This window comes from Myotis yumanensis, unplaced genomic scaffold, assembly GCF_028538775.1.
Source record: "Myotis yumanensis isolate MYYU_CA2020_CCGP unplaced genomic scaffold, mMyoYum1.0.hap1 SCAF_18, whole genome shotgun sequence".
In the NCBI taxonomy this organism is placed as follows: domain Eukaryota; kingdom Metazoa; phylum Chordata; class Mammalia; order Chiroptera; family Vespertilionidae; genus Myotis; species Myotis yumanensis.
In genome coordinates, this window is record NW_027223769.1 from 6,608,579 (window position 1) to 6,614,578 (window position 6,000).

A 6,000-nucleotide genomic window follows, 5' to 3' on the forward strand; every position below is an offset into this window, starting at 1 on the left:
GAATTCACAATAATAAACAAGGGAATTGTCCAGAGATGGATATGGACCTCTTCAATTACATGTACATGGAACCATAATATGAAAGGGGCAGCATAAATACACTGAAAACACATTCAAACAGCTGTGAAATGACGAGTAAAACGTTTACAATTTTAATTTCATCCAGTCTGATGGATTTTCTAAAGAAACTATTTAAATCCTTGAGAATACAAGCTAATAGAGCTCAGAACACTCTGTAAATGGGGTTACTAATCTTAGAATTTACCTTCAAAGAGATTAGAATTGTCCATTAATGTGTATGGAACATGGGAATAACAAGTAAATAGAGTTTTTATATAAAACAGGATGTGTAAATACACTGAAAATTTGTTCAAACAGCTATGGAATGATGAGAATACTGTTTATCTTTACAATTTGAGTCAATCCTATGTAGTATGTACAGAAGCTACTTAACATCCTTAAGAATACAAGTTATTAGAGCGCAGAACACTTTGTAACTGTGGTTACTTCTCTTAGAATTCACAATAATATACAAATGAATTGTCCAGAGATGGATATGAAACTCTTGAATTACAAGTAAATGTAAACTTAATGTGAAATGGGCAGCATAAATACACTGAAAAGACGTTCAAACAGCTATGAAATGATGAGTAAACTGTTTACAGTTTTAATTTCGGTCAATCCGGTGGAGATTCTAAAGGAACTACTTAAATCCTTAAGAATACAAGCTAATAGAGCTCAGAACACTCTGTAAATGTGGTTACTTCTCTTGGAATTCACAATAATAGACAATGGAATTGTCCAGAGATGTATATGGAACTCTTCAATTATAAGTAAATGTAACCTTAATATGAAACGGGCAGCATAAATACACTGAAAACACATTCAAACAGCTGAGAAATGACGAGTAAAATGTTTACAATTATAATTTCAGTCAATCTGATGGAGTTTCTAAAGAAACTACTTAAATTCCTTGAGAATACAAGCTAATAGAGCTCAGAACACTCTGTAAATTTGGTTACTAATCTTAGAATTTACCTTCAAAGAGAATGGAATTGTCCATTAATGTGTATGCAACACTTGAATTACAAGTCGGGCAGTGTAAATACACTGAAAACATGTTCAAACAGCTGTGGAATGACGAGAATACTGTTTATCTTTACAATTTGAGTCAATCCGATGGAGTTTGTACAGAAACTACTTAATATCCTTAAGAATACAAGTTCTTAGAGCTCAGAAAACTTTGTAACTGTGGTTACTTCTCATAGAATTCACAGTAATATACAATGGAATTGTCCAGAAATGTATATGGAACTCTTGAATTACAAGTCCATGGAACCTTAGTATGAAACGGGTAGCATAAATACACTGAAAACACTTTCGAACCGCTGCGAAATGACGAGTAAACTATTTACAATGTTAATTTCGATCAACCCGATAGATTCTAAAGGATCCACTTAAATCCTTAAGAATACAAACTAATAGAGCTCAGAACACTCTGTAAATGTGGTTACTTCTCTTAGAATTCACAATAATAGAGAATGGAATTGTCTAGACATGAATATGGAACTCTTGAATTACAAGTAAATGTAAACTTAATATGAAACAGGCAGCATAAGTACACTGAAAACACATTCAAACAGCTGTGAAATGAGGTGTAAAATGTTTACAATTTTAATTTCAGTCAATCTGATGGAGTTTCTAAAGAAACTACTTAAATCCTGCAGAATACGAGCTAATAGAGCACAGAACACTCTGTAAAAGTGCTTACTAATCTTAGAATTTACCTTCAAAGAGAATGGAATTGTCCATTAATGTGTATGGAACACTTGAGATACAAGTAAATTGAACTTTAATATAAAATGAGCAGTGTAAATACACTGAAAATGTCATGCCCAGAGTTTGGGGTCCCCAATAATCCACGACCAGGGAGCCTTTTCCGATGCAAAAGCAAAGGGTCTTTTATTCAAGCCTGGGACTTGGTCCCCCTCCTCCCTCCATTACTGGATGCAAGAGAGAGCCCCGAGTTCTAAGAGAACAAAGAATTTATAGGGCTTGGGTCAGGGGGTGGGGGCTAATGACGCCAGGGTAGGGTGCAGCTAGGGTCTGGTTATACAAAGACAGGAGGTGCTAGCATACTTTTGGTCTTGGGCTAGTTTCCTTACGTTCCTATTGGCTGAGATAAGGGCTGGCTGAGCAACTGATACATTCTATGGCTTTTGCTTGAAGAGGAGTTAGGAATGCGGTTATCAGCCCCGTTCTGTCCTTTCATTCCCCCCTTGTCTTGGAACTTCCGGCTCAATCATGAGACGGACTGAACTATCAACTGAACTACTTTTATACACTTCTTGACAAATTGGACTAGTCTGTTAATAATGCAAGGGCCAAAAGTCAACAGCATCAGGAGGATTATAAGGGGTCCGCCGAGGTCCGCTGTCTTCTTGAGGGTGATCTGCAGCAGGTGTGCCTGGTTTGAGGTCACCTTCCAGTCAGGCTCCTTGCTGTCCTGGGCACAGAAGGAGCTGGGCTTGTGACCTGACAGAGACAAACTATAACAAATGGCCCGGTGGAAGGGAAAGAAACCATTTTAGTTTTAACAACCTCTATTGAAATAGGATTTTTCTTCTTAAAATTCCTCTATGGCTATCAAAAAGCCAAATTAATATTAATTTATCTACTGTATTCAATTTGGCCTGATGTTTGCATAAACACAACAAGAATGGTAACTGACTACCTTTGCTGGAATTTCATGACTGAATCTTAACGTGCCCCGTAGGGCCAGGAAGCCAAGCCATTCAGTCGCCATCAGGCCTGCCTGCAGCATCCACTGAGGTAGGTGAATCCCTCACCTGTAGCAACTCCACCTGAGCCCATGCTCTAGGCTTTAAGCCCATCTCAGTAGCCCTCCTACTCGTTGCGGCCCAGAGTGAGTGGGGGTTCCGCAGGGATGCAGAGGCATCCTTATTGCTCCCCTTCTACTCTTACCAACCGCCAGTGATGGTAGGGCATGGGCCTGATGCTCCAGCACCAGCCATCTTCAGGGCTCCCAAGCAGGATACCAGGCTTTTCCTGTGGCACTCTTATTGGCTTTAAGTCTTAAGAGCTCAGACAGGTTTCTTTAAAACATGACATTCCAGTCAAAGTTTCCGGTTAATAAAATTACTATTGAAAACCGGTCTTATTGATTTCATGCAAAGAAATGTATTGCCATGACTTATTAAGCATTGCCAGATTTCAGAGGAATTATATAAGGAGAAAAACATACTGATTTGCTCTAAGATTTTCTGATTTTTCTTGTTAGTCCTTTTAACGTTTCTCTTCTTCTTTCTAAATTTCATACTTTCAGATTAGTCTTTAAACCTTCTTTTATGTTCTTTAAAAATGCACAACCATGCCTCAGACCTTTCATTCCAAATAGGCTTTTCCCAGCTCTCTACAGCCGAGGTTTGTACTATCCCTGACAGTACAGGCTGCCAACTGTTAGCTGTCTTTTAATAGAGACCAAAACCTGATGGGTATTCTTCTTTGCCCAGTTGGGCACCTGCCCTCTTGGCAGCCAGACACCCTCTACTCTTGGGGTTCACCCCACACAGTCCCCTTCCAGGATAGCCAATATACATTCAAACATGCAAGAGAATTAAAGGTTAATATAATATATCAATACAATGAAACATAATATTGGCATCATGGCCGCTTCAGGCAGCCAAATCCTCTGCTACTAAACATGAGATATGGCAGGGCTATACAAACATTTTAGGGAGGTGACTAAAGTCCACTCTTTGACCTTTCTATATAAGGTAAAATTGTCCTTGTCTTTCTGAAGCCATGTCTATGAAGATGCAGGCATCATCTGAGACTATTATACAATTTTCTGCAGGTATAGTCCTTTTCAAGTTGGGGTGAGTCCTGGGGTCATGAACTTCTTTACCCACATTGAGTCCCCAGGCTGGAAAGGATGTACAGAGTCCGAGGTGGCACTGGCAGGGCATCTCGAACAAGCTTATGCGTGGCTTGTAATTTCTGTAAGAGATCACGTCCAAGTAAGGGGTACAGGCATTCTGGCATGACTAGAAACGAATGAGTTACCGTGTTCTTTCTGAGGTCCACAGTCCTCTTTGATGTCCAAGGAAGAAGGCAGTTTGTCCGGTGGCTCTTAGAACTGGTGCCTTCTTAGATGTTACTGGTCCCATTGGCTCTGTCAAGACTGAATAGGCTGCTCCAGAATACACCAGGAAACTAACCGGGGGTTCTATTTATTTATAAATATTTATACCTAAGTAGATATATAAACATTAAATAAACATTTACATTTATACCTTTTCAGTGAACAAGTACTTTTACAGTCTTGGGAATTTTGGCAGATAACAGGAACACTGCCCAAGTCCCCTGATGGTGGCCTGACAAAAACAAATGTGGAGGCCTTTGGCTGGGGGGGTATAAAGTCTTCATTCTTCCTCTCTCGGCACTGCTAAGGACAGGATTATTGGAGAGGTCTCTTTACCTAGGCAAGGCTGTGCTGAGTCATATGGGGCAAAAGTGGTTTCTGCTTCCATTAGAGGGACCAGGTCAACTGGTAAATATAGGAATTCATGAACCACCTGATGGCCACCTAACTGACATTGGTGGGGGCAGCAGAACCGTCTGCAGCTGTGGTCCCGGGAGCTCCAATAATGGTGACTTCCTGTCCTGAGAGGGGAGCTACCTTCTGAGTAACTACCGAGTGCTCTGCCACTGTATCAATCATAAAGTTCACAGTCTGGCCCCCGATCTTCATTTTGACCATCAGCTCATGGGGGCCCAGTCCTAGTCAGAGTCAGCTGTTGCCAGTCCAAGGAGGTCTGCCTCAGGCGGCTCTGGCCAATAGCGGCTGGGTGGTTTGGATGGCCTTGCCAGCTTCTTCTGGCCTGCTTCTGCCCTGCCTGCCTCTTTACTTCTGCTACTAAACTTTACTCTGTCCCTTCTTACACACACAGAACTGGACCCAAGGCAGCAAGGTTTGAGCAACTTAAAAATTCCTTAACATACATTTTATCATTCATGTTGCAGGGAGGGACCGAGTTGGCTCCTCCTGAATAAAAGAATTAATCAAAATAAGGCTTATTTTCTAACTTCATTTGTCCTTGGGTGTGGACAACAAATGACACTAATCAGATTGACATAAACGATTTAACCTTTGTTTAGGGAGGCAAATGCAAAGCATTTGCTCCCAAATGTTATTGGCTTAGGGAAGATAGGATTTCTGCTCAGTTTCCCTATTCTACTTGTCCCAGTTTACTGGTCTATTATGCATTCAATTTTCTTAAAATGTATTCTGGCACAGGAGAAAGTTGTTTTGTTGTACACAGGTAGTTTAACCCCTATATAACTGGGCTTGGACCTCTGCCCAGCAAACTACAGTCTATAAGTTCAATATGTAGCTCCGGTTCTTCTAACCCAACGAGGTTTCGGCCAGTTTCTGAGTCAGACTCCTCCTCTCTTGGAGAATTTCAAAGTCCTGATGGCTCCCAGGTCCAGGGAGAGTGCCCTTTTGTTAACCCTTAGGGCCCTGCTTTCTTGCCTTTCTACCAGTTCCCTTTGTGGCAGAGCAGCAACCAGGCCTTTTTCAAGGGAGTGCACTTGAAGGGGATATCAGCTCCTCCTGTGATCCAGCTGCTCCACCTAGGGTCTCCCAGGGGCCCAGCCAGAGCGTACCCCAGCAAATCCCGGAAGCCGCTGCCCTTTCACAGTGGTATGGACTCAAGCAGGGGGTTCACTGGTTGTAGCTTGCAGCGAAGCGCTTGCTGGCTTCTGCCTGCAGCTGCTCGCACCCACAAACCCTGCCCTGGAGCACCCGCAGCACCGTCAGCTCCAGCACCTAGGTGTCCGCCAGCTGCTGCTGCAGCTCCTGTAGGCTCTCCTTGATCTGCACACACGCCGCTTCTTCTCCACCAGGGGCTTCAGGGCCTTGCGGGCAGCTCAGGCATTCAGCCCCCCCCTTCTTTGACCTGGCTCTCAGGGGCT